This window comes from Saccopteryx leptura, chromosome 1 (genome assembly GCF_036850995.1).
Source record: "Saccopteryx leptura isolate mSacLep1 chromosome 1, mSacLep1_pri_phased_curated, whole genome shotgun sequence".
Classification (NCBI taxonomy): domain Eukaryota; kingdom Metazoa; phylum Chordata; class Mammalia; order Chiroptera; family Emballonuridae; genus Saccopteryx; species Saccopteryx leptura.
In genome coordinates, this window is record NC_089503.1 from 164,632,938 (window position 1) to 164,650,035 (window position 17,098).

Sequence of the window (17,098 nt, forward strand, 5' to 3'; positions counted from 1 at the left end):
TTTTTAGAGAAGTTGCTTTTTGTTTACATATATTTAAATGCCCCGACCCTTGCAAGCGGTGACTTGAATGGGCCACGTCCCCTTGGGATCCCATTCTCTCTTTCTGGGGGGCTGGGGGGGGGGGAGGGTCCAGCACCCGTGCGTGGTACAAACCCGCGTGAAAGGAAGAATCCCAACCTGGAAGGCAATGGCTCTCAGGGCATATCCGAAACGTGGACAGCCTGGTTGGTACCTAAAATTTAGGGATGCAGACTATGTATACATTATAACATATGCACACAAACGTATGCCAGGTCCCTAACACCGGAGCCGCGACGTTTAGAATGTTTGAATCCAGCCCCTTCCCTGCTTCAACGACTGGACACGCATTACAGGAGGGGACAGCTAGGAGGCAGTGTGGAGTTGACCACACCTTGATTTCTTATTCCAGCTCAGAGATAATTAACTCTGTGACCCGGAGGCAAGTTATTTCACCTCTCCCCAGTATCAGTTTCTTTGTCCGCAGGAGAACACAGTAAACACCTCTCTCTAGGCCTGCGGTGAGAGTTAAAGGAGATAAAGGAAAGTGCTTAAGCTGCAAGAGCCAGGTGCTTATAGGTACTCATTACATAGTTGTTATTGCTCCTGGGTCTTTCCACTAGTTTGACTTCGCTATGAAAGGGATTCAAGCCCTGGCCGGTTGGCTCAGCGGTAGAGCGTCGGCCTAGCGTGCGGGGGACCCGGGTTCGATTCCCGGCCAGGGCATACAGGAGAAGCGCCCATTTGCTTCTCCACCCCTCCGCCGCGCTTTCCTCTCTGTCTCTCTCTTCCCCTCCCGCAGCCAAGGCTCCATTGGAGCAAAGATGGCCCGGGCGCTGGGGATGGCTCTGTGGCCTCTGCCTCAGGCGCTAGAGTGGCTCTGGTCGCAACATGGCGACGCCCAGGATGGGCAGAGCATCGCCCCCTGGTGGGCAGAGCGTCGCCCCCTGGTGGGCGTGCCGGGTGGATCCCGGTCGGGCGCATGCGGGAGTCTGTCTGACTGTCTCTCCCTGTTTCCACCTTCAGAAAAAAAAAAAAAAAAAAAAAAAGAAAGGGATTCAAGCCAAGGAGTCGATTATAACGCAAATACATATAATGTTAAGGGCTCTGGAATTAAGACTTAGAAAGTTTCTTTTCAGTAGAAAATTAGATCTCAGGAGGAGAGGTTTGATCCCAGCGGCTCAAGAAGTATTAATCAATGTGCTAGACACTTCTCTTGATAATGTACTGGATAATGCTGCTTGATTATTACACTAAAAACCTGTGGGTTCTAATGAATAAAGGTACAACTGTTACCAAGGTACGAAGTCCCTACTCTCCTGGGGTTTACATTGCAATAGAAAAGACATTAATAAGAATAATAATAAGCTTTAAGTACAAACTGTGTCAAATGGCGATTCATATGAAAATAAAGTAGGGTAAGGAGACACAAGGAGGCAGGATGCTGTTTGGAATAGATTATCTGACATTGGAGCAGAGACCAGCAGGAAGTGAGAAAAGGAGCCACGTGTCCATCCAGGAGCAGAGTCCTCACAGCAAAGGCACAGACCCTGCTGGACATGGGCGTGGCTTGTTTGAGAAATGGCCAAGAGAGCAGGGGTCAGTGTAGCTGAAACCCAGTGAAAAACAGGTGAGCACTAGCAAGTGACATGGAAAGGGGACACAGCCCGGGCCGATTGGCTCAGCGGTAGAGCGTCGGCCTGGCGTGCGGGGGACTCGGGTTCGATTCCCGGCCAGGGCACATAAGGAGAAGCGCCCATTTGCTTCTCCACCCCCACCCCCCTCCTTCCTCTCTGTCTCTCTCTTCCCCTCCCGCAGCCGGGGCTCCATTGGAGCAAGGATGGCCCGGGCGCTGGGGATGGCTCCTTGGCCTCTGCCCCAGGCGCTAGAGTGGCTCTGGTCGTGGCAGAGCGACCCCCCGGAGGGGCAGAGCATCGCCCCTGGTGGGCGTGCCAGGTGGATCCCGGTCGGGCGCATGCGGGAGTCTGTCTGACGGTCTCTCCCCATTTCCAGCTTCAGAAAAATAAAAAATAAAAAAAAAGGGGACACATGTAGAAGCTTATCACTTTTAGAAGTTATTCAGAGTGAAATGCAGAGTCACAGCAACAGGGATCAAATAGGACTTGGGTTAGGGGAGCATAGCTGTACTGTGGAGAACACACTAGGACAGAAACAGCTAGAACAGGAGACCACTTGAATGGTCAGGTAGAAGATCCTAATGACCTGGACCACCATGCTAACAGGAGAAGTGATGAGAATGGCCAGAATGCAGATTTCTAAAATGCAGCCAACATGATTTGCCAGTGGACTAAGACGTGGGGGTAAATAACAAGCCAGGGTGAAACCAGTGACGTTAACTTTTGAACCAAGTCCTCTCAGGTCACATACCGAATCGAAATCAGTCAAATAAGAGCAGCGTCACTTGAGTCATTCACAGGCACACCTTGCAGGACAAGATAACCAGGTGTTCCCAGGGTGAAGATATTTCAAGCTAACACACGAGGCATCTACCTATCACACTACCTTTTAGAAAATGTGGGGAGATGGTCAATAAAACAGCCCAGTTTAAGTAAACTTCTGATTCATCTCCAGATCCTCTATGTCCCTGGCCTAAAGGAAACCAGTATTCCTTCTGAACCTGGCTGCTAGGCACGTAGATCCAAACGAGTTCATGAAAGAAGCCCTCGTAGCCACAGATGTTGGCTAGAAAGTATCCCATCAGTAGCAGTGACAGGGCACCCAAGGGGTTAGAATCACCTGGACTAGTTTGTCCTATTCTTCACCTTGAAAGTCTACAAAGTTACAGCTAAGTGTCAGGGTAGTGTTCTCAAGGTTGTGAAGACCGTCAGAACTGAATCCACGGAACTTTCAGTGACATTTTACCACCTGTGTGGTTGACAGGAATGTTGTCCCCAGCCACTGGCCCTTGGCTTGGCACAACTATAAATGGAAAAACAGAGGCCTGGCCAAGAAAACTCCGCTGGCCCTGGGGTCATAACCTGAGAGTCCAGCTTTAACTCCTTTCCAATCACCTCCCCACCAAGCTCCCTCCAAAATTGCTAGTTTTCCCCTCCAAAATAATTAACACGTTAATTACAGTTCTTTTTTTATAGGAGCAATTTAGTGTTTATACTTAATTTCCAGGAATACTACCATTCACTCTCACATTAACTTTGCTGTAACTGGTATTTGACCACTACACTAAACAAAACCTGTCGGTTTACACCAAGGTGCCCTGTTTTGTTATTCACACAGCTTTTCCAGCTCCACGCAATTAAAAAAAAAAAAATCAGAAGGAGCGTTGATTATCAAAACCCTGTTTTTTAATCCACAGGCTAACCAAGCCCAGGTTCAGTATAAATGCAACTTCTTGGTAAGGAGAGAAGCTGGCTGGAAACATTTTTTCCTGATGAAGGATGATGAGGTAATATTAAAAATAATTCCCCTTTGAAAAAAGATCCTCGCCACTGAGGGTCAGACCAGACTCAAACACACGGCGCTGGCAACATGTGTATGTGAAAAAACTACTGGTGATATTGGCAGCCACTGAATTTGGCAGCAAGATGGTGATGAGGCTTAGTCAAGCTGTTGAAATGTCTGGACTAACCCCGGCCAAGAGGAGGAAGTCAAAGTGCAGACGGTGGACGACCCAAGGGAGGTCACTTTCTGTCTGCCCTGGCTGTGGTCACCATGCCATGTCAGAAAATAAATCTTTCTCTTGCTTTGAGAACACCCACAGAGAATATTAGAAAGCTCCATCTTCACCTGAATGGCTCCGTGCGTTTCACCATAACAGGTCACACAGATGAGCCTCCAAAGAAAACATTCTGATCAGCCTGGGTTGCATCCTCACATCATACTGCTAGCATCTGACATGATGGTACTTAGAGAAAATGGCTTTTGGGTGGAAACTGTGGCAACCTCATGGTGGCTATTTCCCAGCTATTGTTGTAGTAGTTAGAAAACTGAGGAAACATTTCAATGCATTATATAGGTGGTTTTTTTTTAATGTATGGAAATGCAATATTTTGTATCAGTTGTTCAATAGGAAAGAACGTACAATGAGCTAAAGTTTAGGGTTATATCATAGCTTCCTTTGGTCAACAGAATCCAACTGAATTTATGCTTTTTTGTCTCTTGTAGAAAAGCCAGAGGGCCATTATGCAGTGGGCAAGAAGTCAAAGCAATGAAGGAAATAGACTCAGAAACAATTTCCCTTTTCACATCTGGACACCCCATTGTTGGCGGGGATGCCAGACTGGGAGGTCATTCCACTGGGGGAGGAGGGACACCGTCCTCAGCCATACTGGCATTTTCAGTGAGGTTTCTCGACCCCCTTTTGAATATCTGTACTAACAGACTGTGATGACACCATCATCAAATCCCAAAGATTAATCAAAATAGTGAAATGATCTTCGGAATTAGTCTGGAATATTCTGTGTGCACGCCATTTACCCTGAAAAGGGGATGTTACCAATGTCTGATATCACACTACCAAGTGGGGCAATCACCAAGAGCCCCTCCTAATCCTGCTCTCCTTGTACCTCATGTGACTCCTCTCTTCATTCCTGGGATGCATGAACTCCATTCCAGCCTGAGAAACCGTTGATGAAACTGTCAGTTTTCTAGTGAGGAAGCAGAATGGGAGTTAGAAGTACATCTGTTTGTGTCTAGGATTTCTGCGTAGCTGCACTAAGAGGCGACTCTTTGGCTGCAGGTCCCTAAGTGCAGGTCTGACAAAGTCAACACAGGAGGTGCTTGCTCATCCTTAAGCCTGGATTGCCTAAAGCAGGGGTAGTCAACCTTTTTATACCTACTGCCCACTTTTGTATCTCTGTTAGTAGTAAAATTTTTTAACCGCCCACCAGTTCCACAGTAATGGTGATTTATAAAGTAGGGAAGTAACTTAACTTTATAAAATTTATAAAACAGTTACAGCAAGTTAAAGCATATAATAATAATTACTTACCAAGTACTTTATGTCAGATTTTCACTAAGTTTGGCAGAATAAATCTTTATAAAACAACCTACTACAGTTAAACCTATCTTTTTATTTATACTTTGGTTGCTCTGCTCCTGCACACTATGAAAGCTGGAACACCCACTAGTGGGCGGTAGGGACCAGGCTGACTACCATAGCCTAAAGCATACAAGTCTTCAATCTTTTTCCCACACCAGCTGTCTACTCAGTGGTGGAAATGTTCATCAAAATACCTCCATTATTATTTCTTGAGCAGTTTAATGGCACCATGAATGTTCAACCTATTTGGCATGAAGCCAACCAGATTCAGGGTTACACCACTGCAAACCAAAACCAGGCTGAAAATCACAAGCTTTGTCTGGAGGACAACAGGCCAGGATCACCCACCAGCCTAGAAGACCTCCATTCTTCAGCCACTGGATTCAAACTCAAACCATGGAGATATTCCATTTCCCATTTCAAACCATGGAGATGTTCACACTGTCCAATCAGCTTTTCCATGCAAAGGCAGAATGAGGTAGGATGAGGGGCACCCAAAATAACACCTTGCAAGATAAAACAGCATCACTTCTCAAGCTTGAGAATCAGGGCAGGGGGGTGGAGGGGGCAAAAATAAGAGGCATGTATAAACACTTGATGAAGTGACTGTCCTTAAAAGTCAGGGCAGGAAGCTTTGAATGCATTAGCCCAGGCGTCCCCAAACTACAGCCCCCTGAGGCCATTTATCCGGCCCCCGCCACACTTCCGGAAGGGGCACCTCTTTCATTGGTGGTCAGTGAGAGGAGCACTGTATGTGGCGGCCCTCCAATGGTCTGAGGGACAGTGAACTGGCCCCCTGTGTAAAAAGTTTGGGGGGGACCCCTGCATTAGCCATTCAAACACTGGACAAGGCAAGTCAATATGGATCTACAGGTGTGTGGGGTAATCCATCCTTTGAAAGAAGGAGAGAAAACAAACTGTAGGATGTCACCATGGAAACTGCAAACAGTCCTGATCAGAGGAACAGTGTCACATTTGCCCATCATTGTTACTTTTTGCTGTGTAACTGGTGTAAACTATTTCTATAAATATAAAATTACTTTATATCATTTTTACCATTAAATATTTGTTATTTTTAAAATATAAAATTAAAAGTTACCTAAATGTAAGTAACCTTTGAAAATAGTTTTCATATCTATAAACATATAAAAATACATAATGCATCATTCTGGAGAACCCTAGTATGCAACCGTTTAAAATTCTGTTTTAATTTTATTTGTCCTTTCCTTGTTCAAATGGAAGGGTAGTGACCACCTTTCTCTGAGGACAAGGAAATAACTGGAAAAGTTTCCCACCAGGAAAATCTCAGGATTATGTCAATGCTTTGGGAAGCACACAGAATTATTCTTTTCTGCCCTTTTTCTTTATCTGATTCCTCTCTTCTTCTACCCTCCCCTTCCGCAATCTTACCTCCTTTCTCCCTTCTTTCCCCAGACATATATATTGAATGCCTCTTATGCATTAAAACTATATTGCAGTCTGTAGAGACAGCATTTCATTGTTTCTAATGAACTTTAAAAGGAAAAAACAAACATTTAACATCTGTAAAATTGAGATGCATCTCATATCCATTGGTATCTTACAGTCAATAAACTATAATATAATAGCAGGTAACAATGAATCTCTGTTTTAAGAGAAACAATGTTTTAATCAAAATGTGCATATAAAATGCAAATTATATGCAAATTGCATTCAAGAATTCTTGAGGGAGGCCCTGTAGCAAACCTTTCTACTTGTTTCTTTCCAAGTTCTGTTTAGAATTACTTACTTTCCAACTCAATGTTGGTGATTTTCTTTAACAATTGTAGAAATTGGAAAATGATGGAAAAATGATTTGACTAGACCTGAGACAGCCCTGCTAGTAATTGGCTGTTATAAATAAAGCATCTATCACCATCAAGTGGCTGTGTAGCTTAATTGCAGGAAAGAGTACATGGGGAAGAAAAGAAGATAAGAGTTGCCAAGCTGACCCTTCTAGGCGGTAACAAGTATGGGAGGCTGACAGGTGCTCTAACCTACTTATTTCCAATACAAGACTTGAGAAAGAATAGTAATAAATGCAAGAACAGGAGGGAGTACGAAATAATTGTGACCCCAGCTAGCTTGGTGAACATAGGTCACACGACTCTTGCTTGAACCTTTAGTAATAGATTGTGACCCCAGCCTGCCCAGGGGCTGTCTCAGCCATAGAACAGGGGGAGCCCACCTGAAAAATGAACTCAGTACGCAGGAAAGCAGAGCTGAGCAGTGGAGGAAGACAGATTCCTGACCCTGGATGCTAGCCACGCTGGACATCAGCCTCCAGAAGAGTTCTCCGTTCACTTCCCTCAATGCAACATTGTTTCGCAGTTTGAGTTTGCCAATTTAAGTCAGTTTCTAAGGCTAGAATGGAAGGAATCCCAGCCAGGGTTGCATCCCATGACAGACACAGCATCCTAGAAAGACCAACACCTAGGTCATGAAAATCTCCTTCTGTGAAAGAGACATGAAGGCAAGGTGACAGGCAGTAGACTGCACCCCTTGTTCCTCCCACATGCTGGGCACCTGTTGTAAGACTCTGCTTCCAGAGGCTACATGTTATTGGGTGCTGACAGGAACAGGTAGATTCAGAAAGCATGGAGCGTGACCTTGGAATCAGCTCAAAGACTTCACGTCTTTGGTAATATGACCTGGGGGAGACCAAAGACTACGGTGGTTTTTTTGTATACTATTATTATTATTATTAAGTGAGAGGCAGGAAGGCAGAGACAGACTCCTGCATGCGCCCAACCAGAATCCACCCAGCAAGCCCCCTACTGGGCTATGCTATGCCCATCTGGGGCTGTTTCTCTGTTGCTCAGCAACCAAACTATTTTAACATCTGAGGCAAGGCCATAGAGCCATCCTCAATGCCTGCCTGGGGCCAACTTGCTCAAACCACTCAAGCAACTGCTGCGGGAGAAGAAGGAGAGAGAGAGAGAGAGAGAGAGAGAGAGAGAGAGAGAGAGAGAGAGAAAGGGGAAGGGAAGGGAAGGGAAGAGAAGGGAAGGGAAGGGAAGGGAAGGGAAGGGAAGGGAAGGGAAGGGAAGGGAAGGGAAGGGAGGAAGGGAGGAAGGAAGGAAGGAAGGAAGGAAGGAAGGAAGGAAGGAAGGAAGGAAGGAAGGAAGAGAAAGAAAGAAAGAAAGAAAGAAAGAAAGAAAGAAAGAAAGAAAGAAAGAAAGAAAGAAAGAAAGAAAGAAAGAAAGATGGGAGAAGGAGAAGGGAAGGAATGGAGAAGCAAATGGTGTTTTAAGCCCTCCCAAAATCCAAAAGCCATCGAGAAACCTACAGGCCAACAGGGATATTGCATACCCAGACTAGGCAGGACATCTGAGCAGAGTGATTCCTGGTTTTTATAGCCTACTCCTATTCTTCCCTGGATGTTGCATTTTTCTCTGCTGCTAATGACCATGACCACCAAATCAGGAATTCCTGCTTTATTCTTTGTAGCCAATTCTAGCCATCTAGGGCACTCTCCAAATCCCAGGCTCCTCATTGCGAAAATAGGCTTTATTAACACAAGCAATCCTTACGTGAATTGCATGAGATAAAATTCAATGCTATTATGCCAGAAAAGAAAATGGACCTATTGGATTTCCCCAGTTTTAAAAGCACAGTGACCATTACCTGTTTACTTTATAAAACAGTCATGTACTGACCCATGTCATACTCGTAACAGTTTTGTATAGAGGTCTGATTATACATAGTGAGGTGTATGAAATAAGTTGTACAGATGGATGATTTTTGACAAAGATATGTTCCTGTGTAACCAAAGTATACCTTCCATCATCACCCCTTTCAGTCTGTCCCCTCTCCCCCAGGTGACATCTCTCAGCCCAGACCTCTGTCTGCGGTTCTGTATTTTCTCATTAAATGGAATCACGTACTTTCATGTCTTTCATCAGCAATTCAGATGCGTTCCAGTTATTGCATCATCCAAGCCGACACTGGCTATTTACAGCCCTTTCTGTTTTTGGCCACTCTAATGGTGGCATAGGGATAGTTCATTGCAGTTTTTATAGAAAAATATCTCTCCCTATCCCTCAAGTTGTCACGTTTTACCATTAAATGCATCTTATCCAATTGTTCTATCAAAGTTATTATAACAATGAGGTCTAGTCTTTGTTGTCCAAATTTCTAAACTCAAGGGTGAAGATTTCACTTTAAACAACAGATCCAAAGCTCCTACCTCTAAGTACCCTTCACATCTGCCTATGCAAATGTGCCTTCTACAAAATGAACCACTTCGTTATAAGATCTCTCTCCTGCAGAACACATGTAAAGCAGTCTCCCTGAAGAAAGAATTAGAGCAACTATTAATTCTACCTCTTTTTTCCATCTTCTGCTTCCCCAAATTATGCATATTTATCAATAATTCAAGAAAACTGCCTGGGCCATGGACTCGACAATTTAAAGCTGTCAGGGCAATCACTGTAGATAAAGTAGCAAGATGACATTTGTGGCTAAGGAAACCGAACAGGCAGGTTCCTTACCCTTCAAGGGTGAATGCTTAGTTAGTCGATGTTCAGTGTGATCCCACCGGATATGCGGGGAAAGAGAATTTTGACTTCAGAAATCTCCTGATCCCACAGGATAAACACTCTTGGGTAGGTTCTACTTAATATGTTTTTCTTTAAAAAAGCAACAATGAATAACATGGCTAGTATTTTAAACAAGGAGACTTTAAATACCAGAGCAGAAAAGTGATGAAAATTTAATACCAGAAAAGGTTCCCATGATGAAAGAATCATGTTACGTTTTACGCTATAGCCAGATCGACAATGCTAATAATGCCAGAGCTGATCAAAAGGGCACTGAAACAGGTCAGGCCCCAATACTCCAAAGTCCCTTGCTTAGAGTCCTGCCTGCATCCCAAATGGATTGGGATGTCTTTCAATGACAAACATTCAGACTTAAAGGAAAACATTGGGAGAGAGACTTAATTTTTAAGACACTCTGTTCTGTTTGTTTGTTTTTGCTATTTCCTAACTAGATTTTGGATTGTTGAATTACCAAGAACATGGGAAAAGAAGGAGAGGAAAGAGGAAGAAGAAGGAGACAGGAAAGGAAGAGGAGGCAGAGGAGAGATACATAAAATGACATTGGAGAAACTTTCTCTTATGGTAAAGGAGTCCCAGCAGGGGAAATATCCATCCTTTTCCAGCCTAGAAGAAAGAAAATACCTGACCTACAGAAGGCTCCCTTCTTAAAGAGACATGTGAGAAAGACTCACTAAATTGGATGAAGACTGCCAAAACCAAGGCCACCAACCCTTGGGTGGGAAAGGATTAACCGGTCTTTGTCAGAGGTCTCCTTTGCTTCCCTGGTGTCCCAACATGTGCATGTCAGGATTCATGGGGTTCTTTGTCCATTCTGCCACACACTCATCAGGTAGAGAGGGGTTCTTCCCCCACCAACCATTGGCAACAGGACCATCTCTTTTATAAACCCAAGTATCAGTGAAAAGTGTCCATTTGCATAGGAAAATTTAACCGCTCACCACTGAAAATGTTTAGAAACCCCTTTCCCATACAATGTCTTAAGGTCCATGGATATTCTTCTCAATTTAAGTGGTGTCAGTGGGTAGCAGGTAGGTGTTTTACAGGGGTGGGTATAGGGAAGCCAATTTGCAAAGCTATTAATTAAAATCTGAACTACTGAGCTGATTGGCATCAGCAATGGGATGGATTGTGGCACCATACCCAACCCCCTTGCCCCAGCCTTCCCTGGTTTCAAATCTTGAAGTGCTGATGTCCGGTACCTCAGAATGTGACTGTTTGGAGATAGGACCATTAAAGAGGCAACTACATTAAAATAAGGCTCTAACCCAATCTGACTGGTGTCCATCAATGGGAAGAGAAACACCAAAGAAAGGGTCATGGGAGGACACAGCCCAAAGGTGTCCATCTGCAAGCCAAGGAAATGGGCTTCAGAGGAAGCCAGCCCTGCAGACTTCTTGATCTTGGATGTCCAGCCTCCGGAACCCCGAGAAAATAAAGTTCAGTTGTCAAATATATCCAATCTGTGGCATTTGGTCACGGCAGCCCTAGCAAACTATTAAGGCATCTTAGACTACAACTGGAGCACCCTTGACCTCTTACAATATTATAAAATCACTTTTTAGTCTGTTATAGAGATGCATTTTATTTTTTTTATTTGATTGTGTTTACATAGATTCTAGGGTCACCTCGAATGCATCCCTCTTCCCCCCAATTCCCTTCAACATCTCCCTTGCTCCCCTCCCTACAGCGCCTTCCCCCCTTCCCTTCAGGTTTATCCCATCCTATCATCCCCTTTCCCTCTGTCCTCTTTTCCTCTGGTCCCTTTGGTCCCTCCTCTGTCTCTATTCTGTTCCTCAGTTCTCATTATTCCTTGGATTCCTCAAATGAGTGAGGTCATATGATGTTTTTCTTTCTCTGCCTGGTTTATTTCACTCAACATAATAGTTTCCAGGTCCCTCCATATTGTTGCAAAAGGTAATATTCCCTTCTTTTTCATAGCCCCATAGTATTCCATTGTATATATGTACCACTACTTTTTAATCCACTCATGTACTGACAAATACTTGGGCTGTTTCCAGATCTTCGCTATTGTGAACAATGCTGCCATAAACATGGGGGTGCACTTCTTTTTTTTAGTCGGTGATATGGTGTCTTTGGGATATATTCCTATAAATGGGATGGCTGGGGCAAAGGGCAGTTCCATTTCTAATTTTTTGAGGAATCTCCATACTGTTTTCCACAGTGGCTGCACCAGTCTGCATTCCCACCAGCAGTGCAGGAGGGTTCCCTTTTCTCCACATCCTCATCAGCACCTATCGTGTGTTGTTTTGTCAATGAGCGCCATTCTGACTGGTGTGAGGTAGTATCTCATTGTGGTTTTAATTTGCATTTCTCTAATGATTTTAATTTTAATTTTTTATTTGTCTATTGGCCATCTGTATGTCCTCTGATCATAATGGCATGAAACTAGAAATCAACCACAACAGAAAAACTGAAAAATACTCAAACACATGAAAACTAAATAGCATGTTATTAAATAACTAATGGGTTAACAATGAAATCAAAGAAGAAATTTAAAAATTCCTAGAAACAAATGATGAGCAAATAACAACTCAAAATTTATGGGACACAGCAAAAGCAGTCCTGAGAGGGAAGTTAATAGCACTATAGGCATTTCTTAAGAAGCTCGAAAAAGCTCAAATAAACAACCTAACCCTTCATCTAAAAGAACTAGAAAAAGAACAGCAAGTAAGGCCCAGAGGTAGTAGAAGGAAGGAAATAATAAAGATCAGAGCGGAAATAAATGACATAGAAGCTAAAGAAACAATACGGAGGATCAATGAAACCAAGAGCTGGTTCTTTGAAAGGGTAAACAAGATCGATGAACCTGTAGAGATGCATTTTAAAAAATAAATAAGCAGATTCAGCTCTCTTTTTAAAGAAACCCCTATGAACCGGGGTTTTTTTTTAAAATACTATAGGCCCTGGCCAGTTGGCTTAGTGGTAGAGCATCAGCCTGGTGTGTGGATGTCTCAGGTTCAATTCTTGGTCAGGGCACACAGAAGTGCCCATGTGCTTCTCCACCCCTCCCCCTCTTGCTTCTCTCTCTTTCCCTTTATTTCTCTCTCTCTTCTCTTCCCACTGCCATGGTTCAATTGGAGTGAGTTAGCCCTGGGTGCTGAGGATAGCTCCATGTCTTTCACCTCAGGTGCTAAAAAATGGCTCAAGTTGCAAACCAAGCAAGGGCCCCAGATGGGTAGAACACACCCCCTAGTGGGCTTACCGTGGATCCTGGTTGGGGCACATGCGGGAGTCTATCTCTGCCTCTCCTCCTCTCACTAAATTAAAAAAAAAAATTTTTTTTAAAGAATTACTATAAGAATCTTCAATCTTCATTGATAAGAGTGCTGAATAGAACGTTGAAAGCAGAATAAAAGTGAATCAAACTTGCTCTTGTTTCAGAACTCTATGAGAGAAACAGAGCTCAGGAGATTTCAGGGGCATGTGACTTTCCCACTCATTTAACAAGTGGAATATTTTTGAAGTATGCCCTATTGGCAGGGAAGGTTTGTCATTAAATCTGAGCTTAGCTGGTCTTTTACCTATGTCTAGTTAAATTTCATAGTAAATTTTGATAGCTCTTTTCAATTTCATAGCTTTCTCTGAACTTCTATTTACACAACGGACTAGTTTCGATGGTGTTCTCCCATGAAAATGAGGATACATAGAAAGGAAAGCAGTTTTGGAGCTCAGTGAAGTTTTCAGATCTGTGTCAGTAAAAATAATTAAAATAATAAAGTGTGTATTTCATAATCAACAGAATTGTAAATGAAGTCCCTGAAATGGTTCAGGTCACATTAAGATGACTATTAAACACTAAAGTATCCACAAGAAGGAATTAAATGCTTTCTGGTATCTTTAAAATTAAATATTTGGTTCATAATGTGAATTTAGGAAAATCTTGAGCCAAATGTTGTCATTCTCAAGGATTTTATAGTAATCTTTTTCTACTGAGAATTCCCTGGAGAGTCTAGAGGACCACTATGCAGAAGAACCACTTCAACTGTTCATGTTGATTCTATGGTCAGAGGGTGGCTTAGTCAGGCTGTCAAGAGAGACAGTCAACCAAGTCGAAAGGATCAACTTGTTAAGATTTTCCTTTTACTGTTTTTAAGAATGACAGCCAGTCAAGAAGGTTCAAGGTGTAAAACTAATTTTGCTCTTATTAAAAGAAGCAGGGTTCTCTTTTGCTTTTTAACTGAATGAGGCTTCTTTCTCCAAAACACGTGTCTCCAACATTCATCACCCCCACGGCCTTATCAGAACTCGGAGCCCTGAACATACACTCTCCCCTGAGGCAGGAGGTACTACAGCTCATTAACTGGGAAAGCAGGACAGACTGAAAAGTTGTGGGGTTTCCTCATTCTCCAAGTCACTCAGCTGGTGCGCACTGTCTTCTCTGAAGGATGGACTACCACCAGGTAAGAGAAATGTTTCACAAAATCATTGGAGAGCAACTGAAAGCAAGGTAGTACAGTGAGGGTCGCCTCAGCACACATTGCTGATCAAAATGGCATTCTAGATAACAGATAGTGTTGCAAATTTCAATGACAACAGAGGTTAACAACTGCTATTTATTGAAAGGAAGAATTGATACCCAACAATAAAATTTCTGGAGTCCTCAGTTGAGCTTCAGTTATGCACAAGACTGTACACCAGCATCATAGCATAATTTCCAGACCCTGTTCTCCCTCATACCTGCACATCTTCCATACTCTCTGCATATTTTTCAGTTGCCATAAGAGAAAAAAAGAACTGTCTTTAGGACTGGATTGGTATGTCTTATAAAAATATCTAGAAATGCAGTTCTGAACCATGATTTTGTGCATCCAAACTCAACAAGGTCTTGTAATTTGTCGAATTCCTTTCAGGGGAGCACACATGTGTGGTGAGCTTAACTCTGAGGAACTTGAAGAGCCACCTGTCAGTATTTCAAAGGCAACCCCTCAGCTCATGAAGCATCTAGACCCATATTGAGAATGCACAGCAGGCAAGTTAAGGAATAGAAACCTAAAAGTAATTGCTATGTCAAGCTCAGACAATGCTAAGAGGAGGGGAGCGCGTGCATATTCATTCTTGAGTTGAAATTTGTCACAATAAAAAAAATAAGTCATGTTAGCAAGGCATTTGGTTCAAAGGCATATTGACCATCATTACTGTCATTTTATCCTTCCAAGGAGCTTTTCTAGGTGCCTGGAGAGAGCAGCTAATGAGAGAGGCACAGTAGTTGCTTTTCCTTAGGATAGAAAATAAACACCATAAGTAAGCAAAATATATCTAGCATGCCAAGAGGTGATTGGAGGCTTGGGAAAAAAGTAGCATGGTCAAACAAAAAGGACAGAGGTCGGGAGTGCTGTGGGCACGGTGGTCTTCAGGGTGGGAGAGCTGGCCAGGCAGACGTCTGGGGAAGAGAGGTCTGGGCAGAGGAACGGAACCAGTGCTCAGGGCCAGAACCAGAGCTGGGGAGCTTGTCACGCATGTTTGATGCATGGCAAGAGACCACAGTGGAGAGAACAGTGCAGGCAGGGGTGGGAGAAATGAGGTCATGGCGGGCAGCGGGTCATCTACTCTGAGTCATCTGCGGAGTCTTTGCATAGTGGCGAGCCCAGACCCACAGGATCTTCCTTACACCCTGAAACGGATTCTCTGGCTGCTGAACTTGGAAAATCTGTAAAGGGACAAGGGATGCAGCAGAGACCAGCTGGGAAGCTATTTTGATAAATTAGGGTGCAAACAAGCCATAGACAGGGCTGAAGGTGTGAGCAGGAACGGCATGAGGGAGGAACCCTTCTCTGTGTTTATTTTGAAAAGAGATGACAGAATGTCTCCGTGAATAACATTCTCAGGTTGTAAGAAAAATAAATAAACAAGAAAGCAACAATTTTGGTCTCTCCAAATCATTCTTGTAACTTTCAATAATACACATCTATGTATTGTTCCATCAATGTAGGGGACTGTTGGGCAGATAAAATATATTATGCTCACTTTGTTAAAGATGGCTCTGCCCACGTGGATGCCCATTGCCCAGGTGATATTAATGTGTGTTTGGGGCGGGGTGTGGGCAGGCAGGATCCTTGTAGCCTGGGGCTTGGTTTTAGGACTAAGCCTTCCCCACCCTTTTTGATGTGGGGTGGTGCAATCCCATCATGCCTCAGATAAGTGACTTTGTATTAGAGACTTCCCTATTTTGTATATTGGATTAAAGGTTTTGATTTCTATACTATAAAGTGGGGCAGACTGGGAGCTTGCTCTCCCGGTTCCTGAGATTAGCATTAGAGGAAAGAAGGGAGAGGCTATGTGGAGGAGGCCAGGAGAAGCAGTCAAGATGGCAGAAGCAGCCAAGATGGCAGTGTTGAAGGAGAAGCCAGTTTGTGCAGAGTTTGTGCAGAGAGAAGGAGATGGGGAACACAGGTGAATAAGGCTAGTGAGCCAGAAACTTTCGATTCTAGGAACTCGGATAAGTCAGTAGCTTTGTGAGCACTGAATGAGTGGGTGTAAAGCCAGGAGCCATGGCCAGGGCCACTATCACAGCAGCCCGGCTGTAAGGCCAGGAGCCGCCATCGTGGCCATTCACATGCAGGTTCCCATTGGATTTGGGCAGACGATAAAGAAATGGCGGAGTCAGAGGATGGGGGGCCATCCTATTTATTGGTGTCTCACCAAGACAGGCAAACCACAAAAGAAGACAAGGGAAAAGCAGAAAACCAGCTTTTCCCATGAAGGGCAAGGGATCAGGGAAGCCCCTGCAATCATGATAGCAGGAACTGTGTCTGCAAGCTCCTGGTCTGTCCCACTTTATAGTGTAGAAAACCAAAATCCCTTAATCTAATATACAAACAAGGAAGACTCCGATACAAAGTCACTTATCCAAGGCATAATTGGATTCCTCATGAGAGTGCACCACCCAGATCATACAATCAGTCAAGGGTGTGGGGAAAAGCTTAGTCCTAAAACCAAACCTTAGGCTACAACGACCTGGCCAGCTTATAGCCTGTCCCCCACACCCAATATAAGTCACAAGCGAGCAAACATATATATCATATTCACAAACTTATTTGACCAACACCGGCCCATGCAGGTTCGCATTGGATTCGGACAGTCGGTAAAGAAACAACGGAGCCAAGAACTGATGGGCCTTCATCTTTAATCCTAGCTTGCACCCGGCGGGCAAGTAAAAATACACACTGGGCTCCAAAACCCAATCACATTCAGTGCTCACAAAGCTACTGATTTATCCGAGTTTCCTAGAATCAAAGGTTTCTAGCTCATCAGCCTTATTCTCCTCAGTTCCCCATCTCCTTCCTTATCCCAGATACAAACTCTACACAAACTGGCATCTCACTCAGCACTCCGCCATCTTGGCTGCTTCTCCTGGCCTCCTCCATGTGGCCTCCTTCTGCTCTCTGCTCTGCTCTCTCCTCTAATGATAATCTCAGGAACCAAGAGCGCAAGCTCCCGCTCCGTCCCCATTTTATAGTGT